This window comes from Marmota marmota, unplaced genomic scaffold, assembly GCF_001458135.2.
Source record: "Marmota marmota marmota unplaced genomic scaffold, marMar, whole genome shotgun sequence".
NCBI lineage: Eukaryota > Metazoa > Chordata > Mammalia > Rodentia > Sciuridae > Marmota > Marmota marmota.
In genome coordinates, this window is record NW_025999977.1 from 44,734,588 (window position 1) to 44,753,491 (window position 18,904).

Below are 18,904 nucleotides of genomic sequence, written 5' to 3' on the forward strand. Positions count from 1 at the left end.
AAAGTTAGTAGGTTTTGTGCTTCTGGGAATTTATTCACTGCATCTCATATCCAGTCTGTGGTAATGCAATAGTTCATGTACTCTGTTATGATTATTTTTATTTCTGCAGAATAAGTAGTAATGTCCCTATTGTCATTTTGGATTTAGGTAATTTGAGACTTATCTTTCAGTCTTAGGTTATCAGCCTGAAATTTTGTCAATTTTGTTCCTTTTTTGAAAGAACCAACCTTTGGCTTTACTGATTGTGTCTATAATTTTTTCTATTATTTATGGTATTTACCTCTAGTCTTTCTTATTTCCTTCCTCTCACAACCTTTGGGATAATTTGTTCATATTTTTCTAGGTTTTTTAAATTTTTTATTTGTTTTAATTAGTTATACATGACAGTAAATGCATTTATGCACTTTGATACGTCATACATAGATGGGATATAATTTCTTATTTTTCTGAGTATACATGTTACAGAATCATATTGGTCATACAATCACATATATGCATTCATTAATAACATCTGTTTCATTTTACTATCTTTCCTAACCCCACATTCCCTCTCCTCCCCACCCATCACTTCCCTCTACCTAACCTAAGGTACTCATCTTCCCTAATCCCCCCCCCTCCACTTCATTGTGAATTAGCCTCCGCATATTAGAGAAAACATTTGGCCTTTGGTTTTGTGGAATTGGCTTATTTTGCTTAACATGATATTCTTCAACTCCAACAATTTACTGGCAAATGCCATAATTTCACTCTGCTTTAAAGCTGAATAATATTCCATTAAGTGTATATACCACCTTTTCTTTATCCATTCATCTATTGAGGAACACTTAGGTTGGTTCCATAAGTCTAGCTATTGTGAATTGAGCTGGAATAAACATTGATGTGGCTGTGCCACTATAATATGCTGATATTAAGTCCTTTGGATATAAACCAAGGAGTGGGATAGCTGGATTACATGGTGGTTCCATTCTCAATTTTCTAAGGAATCTCCATATAGCTTTCCAGAGTGGTTTCACCAATTTGCAGTCTCACCAGCAATGTATGAGTGTACCTTTTTCACCACATCCTTGCCAACATTTATTGTTGCCTGTATTCTTGATGATTGCCATTCTGACAGGAGTGAGATGAAATCTTAAAGTAGTTTTGGTTTGCATTTCTCTAATTGCTAGAGATATTGAACACTTTTTCAAATATTTGCTGGACAATTGTATTCCTTTTTCTGTGAAGTGTCTGTTCACTTCCTTAGCCCATTATTCACTGAGTTATTTGTTTTTATAGTGTTAAGTTTTTTGAGTTCTTTATATATCTTGAAGATTAATGCTTTATTGAAGGTGCATGTGGTAAAGATTTTCTCCCATTCTGTAGGCTCTCTCTCACATTATAAATTGTTTCCTTTGCTGAGAATCTTTTTAAAAAAAATTGAATCCATCCCATTTATTGATTCTTAGTTTTACTTCTTGTATTTTAGGTGTCTTATTAAGGAAGTCAGATCGTAGGCTGATGTGGTGAAGATTTGGGCCTATTTTTTTCTTGTTTTAGGTGCAGGGTCTCTGTTCTAGTGCCTAAGTCTTTGATCCACTTTGAATTGATTTTTGTTCAGGGTGAGAGATATAAGTTTAATTTCATTTTGCTACATATGGCTTTCCAGTTTTGCCAGCACCATTTGTTGAATAGGCTATCTTTTCTACAGTGAATGTTTTTGACACCCTTGTCTCCATATAGCTTTCAATAGTGGTTTCACCAATTTGCAGTGCCACCAGCAATGTATGAGTGTACCTTTTCACCACATCCTTGCCAACATTTATTGTTGAGATAACCATATTTATGTGGGTTTGTCTCTGTGTCCTCTATTCTGTACCATTGGTCTACAAGTCTATTTTGTTGCCAATACCATGAGTTTTTTGTAACTATAGCTCTGTAGTATAGTTTTAAGGTCTGGTATTGTGATGCCTCCTGCTTCACTTTTCTTGCTAAGGATTGCTTTAGCTATTCTGGATCTATTATTTTTCCAAATAAATGTCATGATTGCCTTTTCTATTCCTATGAAGAATGTCAATGGGATTTTAATAGGCATTGCATTAAATCTGTATAATGCTTTTGGTAGTATGGCCGTTTTGACAATATTAATTCTTCCTATCCAGGAGCATGGAAGATCTTTCCATCTTCTGAGGTTTTCTTCAATTTCTTTCTTTTTTGTTCTGTAGTTTTCATTGTAGAGCTCTTTCAACTCTTTTGGTAGATTGATTCTCAGGTATTTTATTTATTTTTAGGCTATTGTGAATGGAATAGTTTTTCTCATTTCTCTTTCAGTAGATTCATTGCTGCTGAACAGGAAAGCATTTGATTTATGGGTATTGATTTTGTATCCTGCTATTTTGCTGAATTAATTTATTAGTTCTAGAAGTTTTCTGGTGGAATTTTTTGGACCTTCTAGATATAGAATCTTTTAGTCAGTAAATAGTGATAGTTTGAGTTCTTCTTTACCTATTTGTATCACTTTAATTTCTTTATTTTGTCTAATTCCTCTGGCTAGTGTTTCAAGGATGATGTTGAATAGAAGTGGTGAAAGAGGACATCCTTGTCTTGTTTCAGTTTTTAGCAGAAATGCTTCAATTTTTCTCCATTTAGAATGATGTTGGCATTGGGTTTAATATATACAGCTTTTACAATATTGAGGTATGTTCCTACTATCCTTAGTTTTTCTAGTGTCTTGGACATAAGGGGGGGGGCTGTATTTTGTCAAATGCTTTTTCTGTATCTATTGAGATAATCATATGATTCTTGTTTTTAAGTTTATTAATATGATCAATTACGTTTATTAATTTCTGTCTGTTCAACCAACCCTGCATCCCTGGGATGAATCCCACTTGATTGTGTTGTGCTATCTTTTTAATAAGTTTTTGTATGTGATTTGCCAGAATTTTATTGAGAAATTTTTGCATCTATGTTCACCAGGGATATTGATCTGACGTTTTCTTTCCTTGATTGGTCTTTGTCTGGTTTTGATATCAAGGTGATATTAGCCTCATAGAATGAGTTTGGATGTGTTTCCTCTTTTTCTATTTCATGGAATACTTTGAGGAGTATTGGTGTTCATTCTTCTTTAAAAGTCTTATAGAAATCAGCTGAGAATCCTTCTGGTCCTGGGATTTTCTTAGTTGGTAGGCTTTTGATGGTGTTTTCTATTTCATTACTTGAAATTGATCTATTTAAAGCATGTAGGACCTCCTCATTCAGTTTGGGTAGGTCAAATGTCTCTAGAAATTTGTCGATGTCTGCAATATTTTCTATTTTATTAGAGTATAAATTTTCAAAATAGTTTCTAATTATCTTCTGCATTTCAGACATGTCCATTGTGATATTTTCTTCTTCGTTTTATATTTTAATAATTTGAGTTTTCTCTCTTTTTCTCTTTGTTAGCATGGCCAGAGGTTTATCTACTTTATTTATTTTTTCAAAGAACCAACTTTCTGTTTTGTCAATTTTTTCAATTGTTTCTTTTGTTTCGATTTTATTAATTTCAGCTTTGATTTTAAGTATTTCCTGTCTTCTACTGCTTTTGGTGTTGGGTTTGTTCTTCTTTTTCTAGAGATTTGAGATGTAGTATTAGGTCATTTATTTGTTGACTTTTTATTCTTTTAATGAATGCACTCAATGCAATAAACTTTCCTCTTAGTATTGCTTTCATAGTGTCCCAGAGGTTTTGATATGTTATATCAGTCTTCTCATTTACTTCTAAGAATTTTTTTTGTTTCATCCTTTATTTCTTCTACTATCCATTCATCATTCAATAGTGTATTATTTAGTCTCCATTTATTACAGCAATTTCTACTTTTTTATTTTATTGTTGATTCTAATTTCATTCCATTGTGGTCTGATAGAATGCAGGGTATTTTCTCTCTTTCTCTCTCTCTCTCTCTCTCTCTCTCTCTCTCTCTCTCTCTCTCTCTTTCTCTTTCTCTCTCTCTCCACAGTGTTGCTTTCTGGCATTAGATATGGTCTATTTTAGAGAAGGAGACTTGGTACTGCTAAGAAGAAAGTATATTTGCTCATTGATGAATGAAATCTTCTATATATGTTTGTGAAGTCTAAATTATTAATTTTATTATTTAGTTCTATGATTTCCTTATTTAGTTTTTGTTTAGAAGATCTGTCCAGTAGTGAGAGGGGTGTAGTAAAGTCACCCAGTATTATTGTATTGTAGTCTATTTGACTCTTGAAATGAGAAGGGTTTATTTGATGTACATAGATGCTCCATTGTTTGGAGCATAAATATTTATAATTGTTCTGTCCTGCTTATGTATATTTCATTTAAGAAGTATGAAATATCCTTCTTTGTCTCTCCTGATTAACTTTGGTTTGAAGTCTACTTTATCTGAAATGAAAATGGAAACCCCTGCTTGTTTACACAATCCACATGAGTGATAAGTTTTTTCCCATCCTTTTACCTTCAGCCTGTGGGATGTCTTTGCCCATGAGGTGAGTCTCTTGAAGGTAGTATATTGTTGGGTCTTGTTTTTAAATCCAATCTACCAGTCTATGTCTTTTAATTGATAAGTTTAGGCCATTAACTTTCAGGTTATTATTGAGATATGATTTGTATTCGCTGACATTTTGATTTATTTCTGGTTTTTGATTTGTCTTAGTTTCTCATTTGGTTCAATGTCACTTTAGTGTAGATCCTCCCTTTGCTGGTTTTCCTTTTTTTTTCCACTTCATCCTCATGGAATACTTTGTTGAGGATGCTCTGTAGTGTAAGTGTTCTAGTTGTGAATTCTTTTAATTTTTGCTTATCATGGAATGTTTTGTTTTCCTTTGACAATCTCTAATTTCATCTTCAAATCTGAAACTTAATTTTGCTATATATAAAATTCTTGGTTGGCATCGGTTTTCTTTCAGAGCTTAAAATATATTATTTCAGGACCTCCTAGCTTTGAGGATCTGGGCTGAGAAATCAGTTGAGATCCAAATTGGTTTCCCCCTATATGTAATTTGGTATTTTTTTCTCTCACATCCTTTATGCTTTTATCTTTATTCTCTGTTAAGTTATTCTCATTATAATGTGTTTTAGTGTTGTAGGTCTGCTGTAATTTTGTAACTTTGGGGTCCTGTAAGCCTCTAGTATTTGATTTTCCATTCCAAACTTTAGGTTTAGGAAATTTTCTGCTATTATATCATTGAAAAGATTGTGCATTCCTTTGGTTTGTATCTCTGCTCCTTCATCTATCCCGATAACTCTTAAATTTGTTTTTTTCATGTTAATCCCATAATTCTTGGATATTTTGTTCATGGTTTCTTACCATCATCTCCGCATGTTCAACTCTACTTTCAAGATTATATATTTTGTCTTCATTGTCTGAGGTTCTGTCTTCCAAGTGGCCTAATATGTTGGTGATATTTTCTACTGAATTTATAATTTGTTTTACTAATTCCTTTATTTTGAGGATTTCTGCTTGGTTTTTGTTTTCCACAATATCTAATTCTTTACTGAAGTGATATTTCACTTCCTGTATTTTTTCTTTGATTTCACTCCTTATACTCTCCTTTACTTCATGTATCAATTTAACTGTAAACAATCTGAACTCCTTAGACATTTCTTCTACTGTGTTATCAGTGGCTTCTGTTGTTGAAGCATTTTGGTTTGTTTGAGTAACTTTATTCCCTTGCTTTTTCATGTTGTTAGTGTGTTTTCCCATTTAAAAGTATGGATCTAAGGCAGGATAAATTCTACTCTGTAGACCTACGGTGTCCCTGAAGGTTTCCAGCACTTTGCCTTTACCAGTGAGACCAATATCAATAGCACCTAGTGTATACAATATATATTCTGAGTGGAGAGGAGCCAACAGAGATTGGCTGTTGATTGGAGAAAAGTTGGAAAGAAAATCCAAAAAAATAGACAAGAGACATTTGAACAAAGAAAAAACAATTAAAGACATAAGAATATAACAAAAAATGCAAAACACCATTCATACATCATTGTCCTGCTCACACTGATGCATATAAAACATTCTGTCCCAAATATGGTAGAGAGATTAGTGAATCAAAAAATAAAATTAAATTAAATAAGTCTTGCTGGAAAGTCAAACTGTGTCTGTCAGCATTCAACAGTTTCTCAGCCCTGTCTCTGACATTTATTGGGATCACCAAACCCAGATCAGCCCTCACAAACCCAGTCTCTATCTCACTGATCTGGGCTTCAGGTACCTCAGGCTCGGCTCGGCCACACTGCAGTCCTAAGATCTCAATGCCGCTCCTACTTTCAGAGAGACCACCAGGGATACACTCATGCAAAGGAGCAACCCTGAGACACAGCAGCAAGACAAAAGCCACCAGCAATCTCAGGAGGAAGACCCCAGGCTCCTCCAAACCTGCAAGCTCCTCCAAACCCACACTGGACTTGCAGGTCCCAGCTGGAGTCCCCAGGCAGAGGCTCTTGTGCTGGTAAACCTGCTGGCACCCAGGCCCCAGGCCCCAGGTCCTGGCTGGTGTCCCCAAATGAGTGCAGCCACATGCAACCAAACCTGGAGTCTCCCTGAAAGCAGTCCTCTAGGCTGTGGTAGCAGCAGTAGTGGTGGTGGTTGTTGGCAGCAGGCAGCAGGTCAGCAGTAGTGGCAGCTGCAATGGCAGCTGCAACTGCAGCTGTGGAGGCAGCATCACCAAGTGATCTCCTGGGGTCAGAAGCAGTGTCGGCTTCAGTTGCATCCAGTGCAATAGTTTCTTCTGAGGCTGCAGCACCCGGAAAGAAGACCTCTAGGTGATCTCAGGCTGGCAGCAGCAGAGTCAGAGGCTGCAGCAATGGCAGTAGCAGCAATGGCAATAGTGGTGCAGATGGTGGTAGTGGTACAGGTGGCAGTTGATTGACAAGAGACTTCCGGCTCAGCAGCAGCAACCAAGGAGGTAGTATTGGAACTCCTGCCCATGGTAACTGAGGCCATGCCCAGAGAAGAGACCTCCAGCCATGGGCAGTGGCTTCTGTGTCAGCCCAGAAAGAAGACCTCCAGGCAATCTCAGGCTCGCAGCAGCAGAATCAGAGGCAGCAATGGCCTTTCTAGTTTTTTTTATTGTAATCAGGTTTTCATTCTGAGAACTTCCTTATGTTTTAATGTAAGCATTTATAACTTCAGATTTCCCACTTGGCACTGCTTTTGTTGTGTCCAGTGATATTCAACATGCTGTGCTTTGTTTTATTTTGTCCCTAAGGAGTTTCTAGTTTTCCCTGTGATATTTTCTTTTATTCACTGGTTGTTTGAGGTATATGGAAAAATATCTACAAATTTGTGAATTCTTTTGCTTTACTTCTGTTGTTGATTTCTTTTTCCTCTTGTGGTCAGAGAAGATATTTTTTTATGATACCTATCTTTTTAAGTTTATCAAGACCTAATGTGTGTCCTAAGTTCTTTCTTGGGAAAAATGTCCTTTGTGTACTCAGAAAGAATGTGAATTGTGCTTTAATTGAGTGGAGTGCTCTGAAGATGTCAGTTAGATGTAGTTGCTTTATTGTGTTGGTTAAGCCCTCTGTTTTCTTATTTATTTTCTATCTGGTTGTTCTATTAATTATTTGAGAGTGAGTATCAACATTCTTAACTACTTTTTTCAAACTACTTCTCACTCCAGTTCTGTCAGTTTTTGCCATACATATTTTACCTCTCTGTTATTATGTGCATTCATGTTATAATTTATCTCCTCTGGCTATATTGAAACTTTTATTAATATATAATGTCCTTCTTTGCCTCTGGAAAAGCTTTTTGACTTAAAGTCAATTGTGTATAATATTAGTACAGCTACCCCTACTCTAGATATCGTATACCTGGCCAGTCTTTTTACATCCTTTTATTTTCAATATATTTGTGTTCCTAGATCTTAAGTGAGTCACTTGCAGAGAACGTGTAGATAGTTTTTGTTCATTTAGCGTTTTGCCAATCTCTGTCTTTTGATTGGAAAATTTAATCCTTTAATACATATAGTAATGACTGATAAGGAGGAATTTCTATCACTTTAAAATATGTTCTCTATGCCTCATAGCTTTTTTGTTTCTCTTTTCCTACATTGCTCTTATTTTGTATTTAATTGGATTTTTTGCAGTGGATTTTTAAAAATTCCTTTCTCATTTCTTTTTTTGCAAATTCCTTACCTACTTCAGTTTGGGTTATTTTTGAGGATTACATTTAACATCTTACATTTATAGCATTCTAATTTGAATTTACAATTTTTAACATAAAAATCTCTGCTCTTTTGCAGCTCCATCCCTACCCCTTTTAGCTGTTAATATCTGATATCACAAAATTCATCGTATGTATTTTATCTTTATAAACTCATTATAAAATTGTATCCTTGTGGCCTGTTATTTTTACTGCATCAATTTACTGAATTATGTAGAAAATAAAATAGAGTTATAAACCAAAATTATAATAATAATAGTTTTCAAAGTGATAATTTTTAAAATGTGTTACTCTCTCAAATTGGGTAGAAAATTAATTTATAAACCATGTTATAATAGTACTAGTTTTTATAATTGCCCATTAATTCCCTTCATGGAGACCTCTATTCCTTCATACAGCTCAGTTACTGTCTAGTGTCCTTTCATTTCACCCTGAGGACTAACTAGCTTAAAAATTCCTCATAGGGAGGTAAAGTGACAACAAGCTCCCTCTATTTTTATTTATTTGTGAATTTAAATTTCTCTGAAATCTTTGAAGAACAGGTTTGGCAGATATAGGATCCCTGATTGACAAGGTGTTTTATTTGTTTGTTTGTTATTGTTTCTTTAAGCCCTTTGAGTATATCAACCCACTGCCCTCCAATAACTTCCAAAGTTTCTGATAAAAAATGTTTACAGTCTTATTGAGGAACCTTTGTATGTACCAAGGAATTTCTTTCTTTCTGCTTTAAGTTTTTTCTCTTTGTCTCTGGCATTTGGCAGTTTGATTATAAAGTGTTTTGGTGTATGCCTCTTTAATTTCAACCTACCTAAAGTGTGTTGTTTTTGGATTTTTATTCATGTCTTTCATCAAATCTGGGAAATTGGGGGTCAATAGTCACATATTCTCTCTGCCCATTTTTCTGTTTCTTCTCCTTCTGAGACTCACAAAATGCCCTAATTGGTCTTTTTTGATGTCACTGCACAAACCTGTTAGTGTGTTTTCAAATTTTAAACCTTTCTGCTTCAGACTTGATCATTACCATTATCCTATCTTCAACTTCACTGAATCATTGTTCTGTATGCCCCATCTACCTTTGAGCTCCTCTAGTGAAGATTTTTAATTCAGTTATTGTATTTTAAATGTTCAGAATTTCATTTTACTTGTTTTCTATTTCTTTATTGATATTTACATTTTTGAACTATTGTTTTCTTAACTTTCTCTATGCATTACTTTAGTTCTTTGAGGCTCTGTAGTATAGTTGTTTTAATGTCTTTGTCTAGTAGATCCACATTTAGGTCTTTTTCAGAGACAGTTTCTGTTAGCTTATTTTTGTCTTTTGATTGTGACATACTTTTCTGCTTATTTTTATGCCTGATGACTTTTATTGTTGTTGTTCAAAGTGGACATTTGAATGTAATAATGTGGTAATTCAGAAAATCAGTTTTTCTTCCTAGCCCCAGGATTCACTCTATTTATTTATTTTTGTTGGTGTGGGTTCGTTTTGATTATTGCAGGATACTTGTGTGACAAAAATAAACCTCAACCATAAACTTAGAAACATTTTACATGTTTTCTGACCCTAAACTTTTTCTGAGGGCATACACAGTGACTTTGTAATATTTGTTCCCTATATATGCAGTTGCTTTGAATATTTTAGAATCTAATGTTTGTCTCCAAAAGGGGAAAATAAATAAATTAAAGTGGAATAATAAGGTGTAGACATGTTTAATCCCTTGAGAGTCACATCAGCTAGAATGTGAGGGACTTGCATAACTGGGAGGTGAAACAACAGTAAGTCAGCACCTTTGTGATCAAAAGCAGCAATCAAAGATGAGAAGAAAATGTTTGGAAGAAGTAACCCTTATTGTCCACATTACTTCCTACAATCTATATACAAACTGTTTCAGGAGCACATGTATAACTTTCTATCCTGGGACTGGGAGATTAGCCACTGTTTTGATAAGAACTGAAAATGACTAAATTTACTCACAATTTAATCTTTCCTACTGGAAGTTGTAAGCCTATGCTAGACTCCAGAGTTCCAAAATACTGCATCAGAAAGATTATGCCAGTGTAATTGTTTGAGTAGAGAGAGAGTTTTCTCTGGCCTCCTACTTTGCCATTTTTTCAGTATCATCCTTGAATGGCCTTTTGAAAACTTGATCAGCATTCCTGAAAGGGTAATATTCTCCAGGACGCTGTATAGGTTAACACCAATAAATGGCATGTTCTTCCCATAGTTAATACCTGCATATTTATGAAACAATGTGTAAATACTCCTCTCATTGCCATTCTTGATGATACACATTGAAGTTTTTGCTGTCTGTTCCCAAAACTTTAGGCCCTACTTTTCTAGATACCTAGAAGTTTTAGTTCTGAAATGATGAATATTTTCAGTCTAAGTGGTTCCATTAAATTTGAAGTCAAGATTAAGTTCTGGCCATCATGAGTTCCTCATTCTAGTGAATTGGCAGGTAAAGAAAGGATTATATATAAATATGTTTGATTGATCCTATCAAAATAAATCTGGGTGATTCCTCCACAGTTCAGTGAAGGAATAATATATATAAAATGGTGTCTGGGATCATAAGTACCCCCATGTCTTTTGATTATAGTCAAAGAAAAATAAACAAACACATCAAGAACCAGCAATAACCAGAATTGCTAATGACCCCATTTTTTTTAAACATAAGTGTTTAGGTTACCTCACTAGGGAAAGAAATAAAAAATGTCCAAGGTACTTGCTGAAGTCAAAAGGAACATGGAATATCTTGTGGAAGAAGATAACTATAAACACTAGTTATGACCTTGTGATGAACTGAAGGAATGAAATCTGCAACAATTATGCTTAATTTATTTCTCATTATGATATCAATATATTGTGTTTATATAGTTTTTTCTTCTCTTGTTTCTGCAACATGCAATGTATGTTTTCATAATAATGCTTAAGGAAAAAAATGTGATTTTTCTCTTTACTCACATAACACAGAACACTTCTGTGACCAGATGTGGGGAACTTTTTTTCCACCACTGGGTGTCCTATAATTCAATTCAATTTTGTTCCTAACCAGAGTTAGCACAGATCCAACAGGTTACAAGTTCAGTTCTGCAAGGCTTCCCCCCAGATCAGATGCTAATTGCAAATAATACGCCCCTAAGTAACCCATAACTTCTGACCAACTTGACCACAATTGGAGGTTCTCATGACCCCTTTCTCAATAATCTGCTAGAGTTGTTCATAGAACCTGGAAAGACAGTTGACTTAATGTTGCCAACATTCTATAAAGGACATTTTAAACCACACTAATGAAAAGGCATATGAAGAGCCACATAAAGCAATATTTGGAATTATCCCAAAACAGTGATGACTGGTCCCATGGAGTTGGAGTATACACACTTCCAGCCCATAGATGTGTTTTTGTTTGCCAATCTGGAAGATCTCTGAATTTGGTACTTTAGGAACGCTTTTGGAGACTTCATCACATAGGAATGATTGATTACTAACACATTGGCCAATACTTTTCCCTTTCCTGAATGGTGATGGACAGGATTCAAAGTTCTTACTTGGTCTTTTTGGTGGCCGATCCCATCCATGAACAGAAGACTCACTGTTACTTGAACAAAAGATGCTCCTACCACCCAGAAAATGCCAAAGGATTGGGAATCCTGTGTCAGAAATCAAAGGCCAAATGTGCAATGATTAAGATCAAAAATAAAGATGAATCTAGCATTCCTTTTGCTCAAGAAATTACAAGAATTTTAGAAGCTCTGTACCAGAAACCTGGTGCAGAGACCAAATCCATAGTTTTTGTTTTGTCACAAGTAATTAAACTTACATCTCACTCTTTAAGCCACAGGATCTCAGAGGTGTAATATAACTCTGTTAGGAGTAGAATATATCATCCAAACATAGATAAACAGACTTTGTATCCCCCTAGGGGAAAAAAAACGGCAGCTTATTTTTCATTGTACAAGGAGTATTTGTATACATTTACCACTGGAAAAAAATATTTTACCGTTGCATGCATTTGGAAGTATATTTAAGTGAAGTTGCTTTTGTTTGTTCATTTTAAATAATGTACAGAATCACACACTGTCATTTTGGTCAATGACAGACTGCATATATGAAGATGGTCCCATAAAGTTCCAATGGAGCTAAAAAATTCCTGTCTTCTGATGACATGACATTGTAAATGTCATAAAGTTGGAATGTACAAACCTGTTCTGCCATTCATATAAAAGTATATCACACACACAATTAGGTACAGTACAAAATACTTGAAAATGATAGTAAATGACAATGTTACTGGTTATACTTTTTATTATTATTTTGGAGCATACTCTTAATTATATAAGCAGTGTTTGCTGAAAAGCCATATGCTGTGTTACACCAGCAGCTACCTCATGTATGTCCTCTGATTTATAGAGAAGCCACATCCAGTGATTGAACTTAGAGATTTTTTACTGCTCTGAACAGAATATGTGACAAAAAGAACAATGAGAAGGAAAAGTTTATTTAGGGATCATGGTTGCAGAGGTCTCAGTCCACCAATTCAGACCACCAATTCCACTGCTCTGGGCACAAAGTGAGGCACCAAAACTTGGTGGTGGTAGAAGTGTCTGGAGGAGGAAAGGAACTCAGGACAGGGCAATAAGAAAGCAGAGAGAGCCCTGCTCCTCACCAGGGATAAAATATAAACCCTAAAGACATACAAACAATTACCCACCTCCTCCTGCCACACCCTGCCTATCTACAGTTATCACCCAGTTAATCAATATCAGTGGATTAATGCACTGATTAGGCTAAGGCTCCCATAACCCAGTCATTTTACCTCTGAAAATTCTTGCATTGTCTAATACATGAGCTTTTGGGGGTCACATCATATCTAAACATAACCACCTGTAACATTTAGATTTGTGCAAGTACATTTTATGATACTTGTATAATGATGAAATTGCTTAATGACACATTTCTCAGAACATATCTTTGTCATTAAGCAGCATATCACTAGGACGCCAAGTTAAAAAGAGTGGACTACAATGGGTTTGTACTGCATTAACTTAGCTGACATGGTATCCATTTTTTCAAATTCCCTACCCTGGATAATTTTATTTTAGCACAGGCAAAAAAATAGATACTTTTCATGAGACTTGGAAACTGGAAATGAGGCAGCAGTCATGTTCTTCTCAGGCTACAAAGGTCAGTGTAGGGTACCAAGCATTGTTGCCAGGTAGGCATGTTGCTGTTTATCTGCTGGCTCACCTGGTCATCATAGAATACAAGCAAGTCTTGCTCCTCCTCCAGCTCCCAGCTCCTTCTCTCCTTCAGCTTCTCTGACTCCTGAGACGTGTGTGTGTTCAGCATCAGGATGGAAGGGGCAAACTTCTACTGAAGTTCACCCACACCACTGAAGTTGTGGGCTTGAAGGTAATGGAGCTTGATATAGTTACAGTCTATCTTCTTGGGTTCTAGTTCATGCTCACAGTTTCCAGATTTTCCTTGTTCTACATTACTACATATTCATTTTTTCTTTTTTCAACTTCCTGCCATGCTCACTTCAAGGTCTCGTACTAAACATCAAAACAGTAAACTTTCTAATACTGTTCAAGCAGCGTTCACAATTGTATATTGTCAAATCCCTAGAATAAATTCCATTTTGTGTATTATTCCTATGGAGTCTCTTTCCCTGGTCAAACCCTGACTGATGAATTCATACATCATTGCAGAATGGCACACTGAATGGGACTTCTGACCCCTGCCCTGGACATCTGTGAGCTTAATGAGTTCACAGGCAAAAATTTAACTAGGTCTTTGGACAAGACTTCTTGGTAAATTAAAAGGTGAGGATTATAGCATTGACTGTAGTAATGAAAGAAATATATTAAACATACCCTAAATCAGAACAAAAGATATTCCAGATACATTTTGCTTCTCCTACCATGATGTTCATGGTCAATACCTAGAAATAATAAGGGGAACTCCTCAACCAATCACTCAAGGATATAGAGACCCATCCTAGACCAGGGAATTCTCCAGGTAACAGTGCTGTTTTGGTCCATAGACCAGTTTTCAGATGGGAGTACCCTGAAGACAAAGACCAAAGACAAACAACACTTTCTTGGAATATCTGAAACTCAGTCATAGACTCACAACATCTGATCCAACCCCAATACTGAGACCTCCCAGGAAAAGAGAATGCTGCCCTAGGTCTGCAGACTTTCACTTAGAATGGACCATGGCAACTTCCTCCATTAGTCTCCTGACAGAAGAACATGTTGGAGACAGTGCAGGCTGCCAATCTGTGAAAAGCCACAGAAGCACAACCTCAGGAAGAATCTGAAAACGATGTCCTACTCAACTTTTCTGTATTTCATGCCCCATTTGTTAGTGTCTAGATAGGCAGTGTCCCCCGCAAGAATTCCTGAGTTAATGCAGAAATATTCAGAGGTGAAAAGATTGGATTATCGGAGCTGTAACCTAATCAGTCCATCTTAGTTTCAATGGACTAAGTGGTAACTGTAGGCAGGTGGGGAATGTCTGGAGGAGGTGGGTCATTGCAGTGTGTGTTGGAAGGGTTCATTTTACCTATGACCCCTTCCCTCCTCTCTGGCCCTCTCCTTCTTAGCTTTCTGGCTGCCATGAGCTGAGCAGCTTTTCTCTGCTAGGACTTTAGTCCTTGACAAAGAGTATGGACCCAGAGCAATGGGTTGGTCAACTGTGAATGCCTGGCGGGATCTTCTAAGGGACTCTACTTTGGGGTCACTCTGGGAGGTCTAAGGATAATATACTGAAATCAGATGCCTGAAAACCAAATAAGTTGTCCAGTTGGTCTACCTACCCTGGTAGAGGGGATATACTAGACATTCTAGGGCCAATTACTCTGGATGAGTTAAGAACAGACAGATATCTGTGCCAGCCAAGATAAGCAGAATAACCAGCATTAATACTAATACTATCTTAGATCTGCACCAACACTTTCTACTTTAAAAGGCACTTTAAATATTTATGAAGTCATAACACTGCAGGCACAGTACTCTATAACAGAGTATGGTAGTGATGAAAAAAGACAAAGATCCCGCCTTCATAAAACTCACTCTTCTTGCGGAAGACAGACAATAAACCAATGAACAGATGGTTGGTGTGAGGAACTATGAAATACAGGACATGATGGGAGTTCTTCACAGAAGAGAGTCAGGTGAGATCTTAGCCTTTGTGCTGGTTCCCAAAAGAGCTGATGAGGGGAAAATATGCAAATACCTGTGGGAGAAGAGGGAAACACCCTTATAAGAAAGACAGTGTTGGGATTTGAATCCAAGGTACCTGGCTTATAAACTTAATTTTTTCTGGCACTTTTGCTTGAGGACATTAATTACTATCTGTTGATGTGGACAAAGCTACACATTGTGTTTAAGCTTATTCTTCAGCTTTGTTCCTCCCTCTTCCCCAGGGAACTCAAGTTTCCTTCTAAAGGGACCAAGGATATCCAAGAAAAAAAGACACACAAACCAATGTGTCAAGAGCCCTGAGTCATTCTGTAAAATGGCCTTTTTCACATAAGATTCTTTGTGGAATCCATCACCACACCATGACACTAGTGTTTTAGGGCACATCCTCTTACAAGCACGAATGCCAAAAATGAGAGTCTCTTCTGAGCTCAGTGACCTTGGGAAGATATCTGTATTAAATCTAGACTTCAGGTTTCTGGAAGCTGGAGGCAGGGATTTTCTGGGACCTTGGGCACTACAAAGGATGTCCCAAAAATGAGCTTGATTGTCTGATGTTTCAACACCCTCCCTTAAACAGCTCTTCAATTATTAGTGTGCATGTAAGGATAATAGAGCACCAAAAGTTCAGTTTCTCTCCTAGTTTTATTGAGCCTAGGTGCTTACAGAATCTCACTTCTTGGAGAAGAAATGAAGATGCTGGTGAAGGAAAGGATCCCCAGGTACCTCTATTCCCCACCCCACAAAACCACCACCTCCATGGAACTTAGAGCAGAGGTTCTTTCTTTATTTTAAATATTTTTGTAAACCATTTATTATAATATAGATTTCATAAAAAGAGTGAAGAAATTATAAATATCCACATTGTTAGAAGAACTTCCAATTTCCTATTGGTTTCCCACTATATCTACTCTAAAAATTATTTTCCTATTTTAAATAAATTTAAATTTGTATTAAATTGTTTAATTTAATACAAATGGAATGGGGCAGTACATATTTTAGGTGGCTTTCTTCTTTTGTTCAAATCATTTCTTATCCATATTATTGCATGTAGCAATAGCTCATTGATTCTTTTCTGTGTAATATTCCAGCAAATGTGATCTACAGCAAATTTTCAAGGTTAAACTATGTTTTACAGATTAGTGCCTGACATCAGATTAAATACAAAGAACTCAGACTCTAATAACCTAGTTTATTTAGGGAGATATGAAGAAATGTGGCAGGATGGAATAATTTAAGAAATCTACTCTGGATCATCCTCAACACAAAAACAATGACTTCTTACTGCCATGAAGGAAGAATCTTCAAAAGAATATTCCATACCTATAGAATATGGACAATATGAACATTGGATTGAAAATCAATTTATATTTAAACTGGTCAAATATATAATTCTGTGAATTCTTCTATAGGCTCTGACCAAGTGCCTGAGAAATTCAGATTTCTCTATGTTTAGGAATTAATATAAAGAATCACTGGATCAAGAAGTATGGTCAGAAAAGTGTGGATTGAAACTGTGGATTCCAGCGTCTAGGATGGAAACACCAGACAAGCTTTACTAGAGATGAAGGCATGTCATTGACTGATTTATACAGTATATTTATACATCCTGTTCATCAAAAAAAAAATGTCTCATCCTCTTACTCTGGTGGACTTTACTCCTGACATTTTCACATTTTCTTTATAAAAACCATGCAATTTTCTAAGCCTTGGTGTACTCATCTATAAAATGAGGATGATTTATATTTACACAGAATTGTTGAGGGGATGAGATAAGTTATTTTATATACAATAACGGGTATGGTAAGTACCTATTAAAGAAAAGGCATTTGAGTCTTCTGAGACCTTTTCCAATAATCATTGTCCATTTAATATGCAAATATTAAGCTGAAAAATATTTATATATGAGAGCATAAGTTACTGAATTTCTACATGATCAATTTACACACAGATGTAAGCTTTTTATATTCCTGTATCAGACAGAAACTAGGAGAGATGTTGAGATGTCACCTCTGCTATCATCTGTCGGATGCCTGCCCGGAGCCCCGTTCACTCTGAGTTATGGAGTATTAGGTCTGGCAGTTGCATGGTCCTCTGAGCAGGACAAGGGTCACCACAGTCTTGGCTTCTTTCTGAAATTTCAAACCCTGAAGGCTATAAGGGACTTTACAGGACGTGTGACCTAATATCTTCCCAGGACTTGACTATGGCGTCCTTGACAGAGGTCTTTCACCTTCTGTTTGAACAACAGCTCTGACAGAAAGTGCTGGGCCTTACGAGGCAGCCTGCCCTGTTGTTGGGCTCCCCTGGTTGCCGCCTGCTTCTCACATTCAATTGAAATAGTGCCCATCCATTGGTAGTGCTTCTGCCTCTGGAGGCCACACAGAAGCCTCCTCCTACATGTGACAACCTTTCCGAAAGACTTACTTCCCCTTTGGAGATATATCACTCACCCACAAGGTGTTTGGCAAGTGATCTTCAATGAACCCCTTGGGGAGTTACATAGCCTCTCTTAACTCTTGAAGAGTGGCTAGACTAAACTATGTGTGTGTTGAATTTATACGTGTATGAGGTAAGGAGGTGACCTGGAGGTTCACCAAAATCTTCCACTTACATGCATACAACTTGACAAGAAAATTCAGATTCATCAATGCCGAGTCCATACTGCTAGAGGGTCTGGATATGCTGATGGTTTGGGAAGAATCAAGGAAAGGATGATTCAGAAATTGGGCCATGGAGTCAAACTGCTTAAATAAGTCTTTGCTTTCACCCTAGACAAATCTCCTATTTCTATAATGAGCTTCAGTTTCCTTATTTTTAATTTTTTTATTAGAAGATTAAAGACATTTTATCTCAGGTTAGAACATAGTACACAGTAAAAATAAATTTATTATAACAGTTATTATTTTGATTATTGCTATTCTGGAACATCAGTGACCTCATCTGAGCTCAATAATGTGAAATTCATCCCCCTACTCACCTCAGAGTCAGTCAAGGCCACATAAGTAGCAAGAATCAGGGGAAGAAATCAAGTTTAAAACATATGAGTTAAAATTCTGTGTTTTTATTGACAGGCCCAATCTGCCTCCATGTCACAGGTGTGATTAAATAAGCAAGTCAGATCTTCAGCAAAAATTGAGACCTTTTCTTCCACATGGTCCCCACAGGAGATACTTCCTAAATTCCAAAGATGCTGCCTGCTCAGAATATATGTGGATTCCTCTTTAGAAAAGATTTCAGAGCAAGTTGAACTTTTTAAATAAATTCTCAGTGGTAGCAAATTGTGTCTTTTGTTGCCAAAAATAAAATTCACCATCGCTCAAAAGTTATTCAGAGTCAAGTTTGATGAATAAGCTGGGTGATGTATCTGGGAGTTAGTTTTATGTCATGGGTGGCAATATGCCTATGAAACTGAGCCCGATTTCCATGTGTAACTTGTAAATGAGCTCAAAAAGTCATCTTCAAAAAGGAGTTTCCATAAGATTTTGGATTTTTCTCCCTAGATTAATCCTATGCCTTCCAGAAAATTCTTCTGAAAGAAA

At 36.3% G+C, this 18,904-nt stretch overlaps 1 long non-coding RNA gene across 1 annotated transcript; it reads right to left on the reverse strand.

Moving 5' to 3' along the window:
• Nucleotides 1-1,555: 1,555 nt before the first annotated feature.
• Nucleotides 1,556-18,414, reverse strand: LOC125617324. The gene is made up of 3 exons (XR_007348304.1): nt 18,404-18,414; nt 8,129-8,131; nt 1,556-1,709 (listed from the first exon to the last, which is right to left on the reverse strand). It is a non-coding gene; the product is annotated as an uncharacterized LOC125617324 (long non-coding RNA).
• Nucleotides 18,415-18,904: the final 490 nt, after the last annotated feature.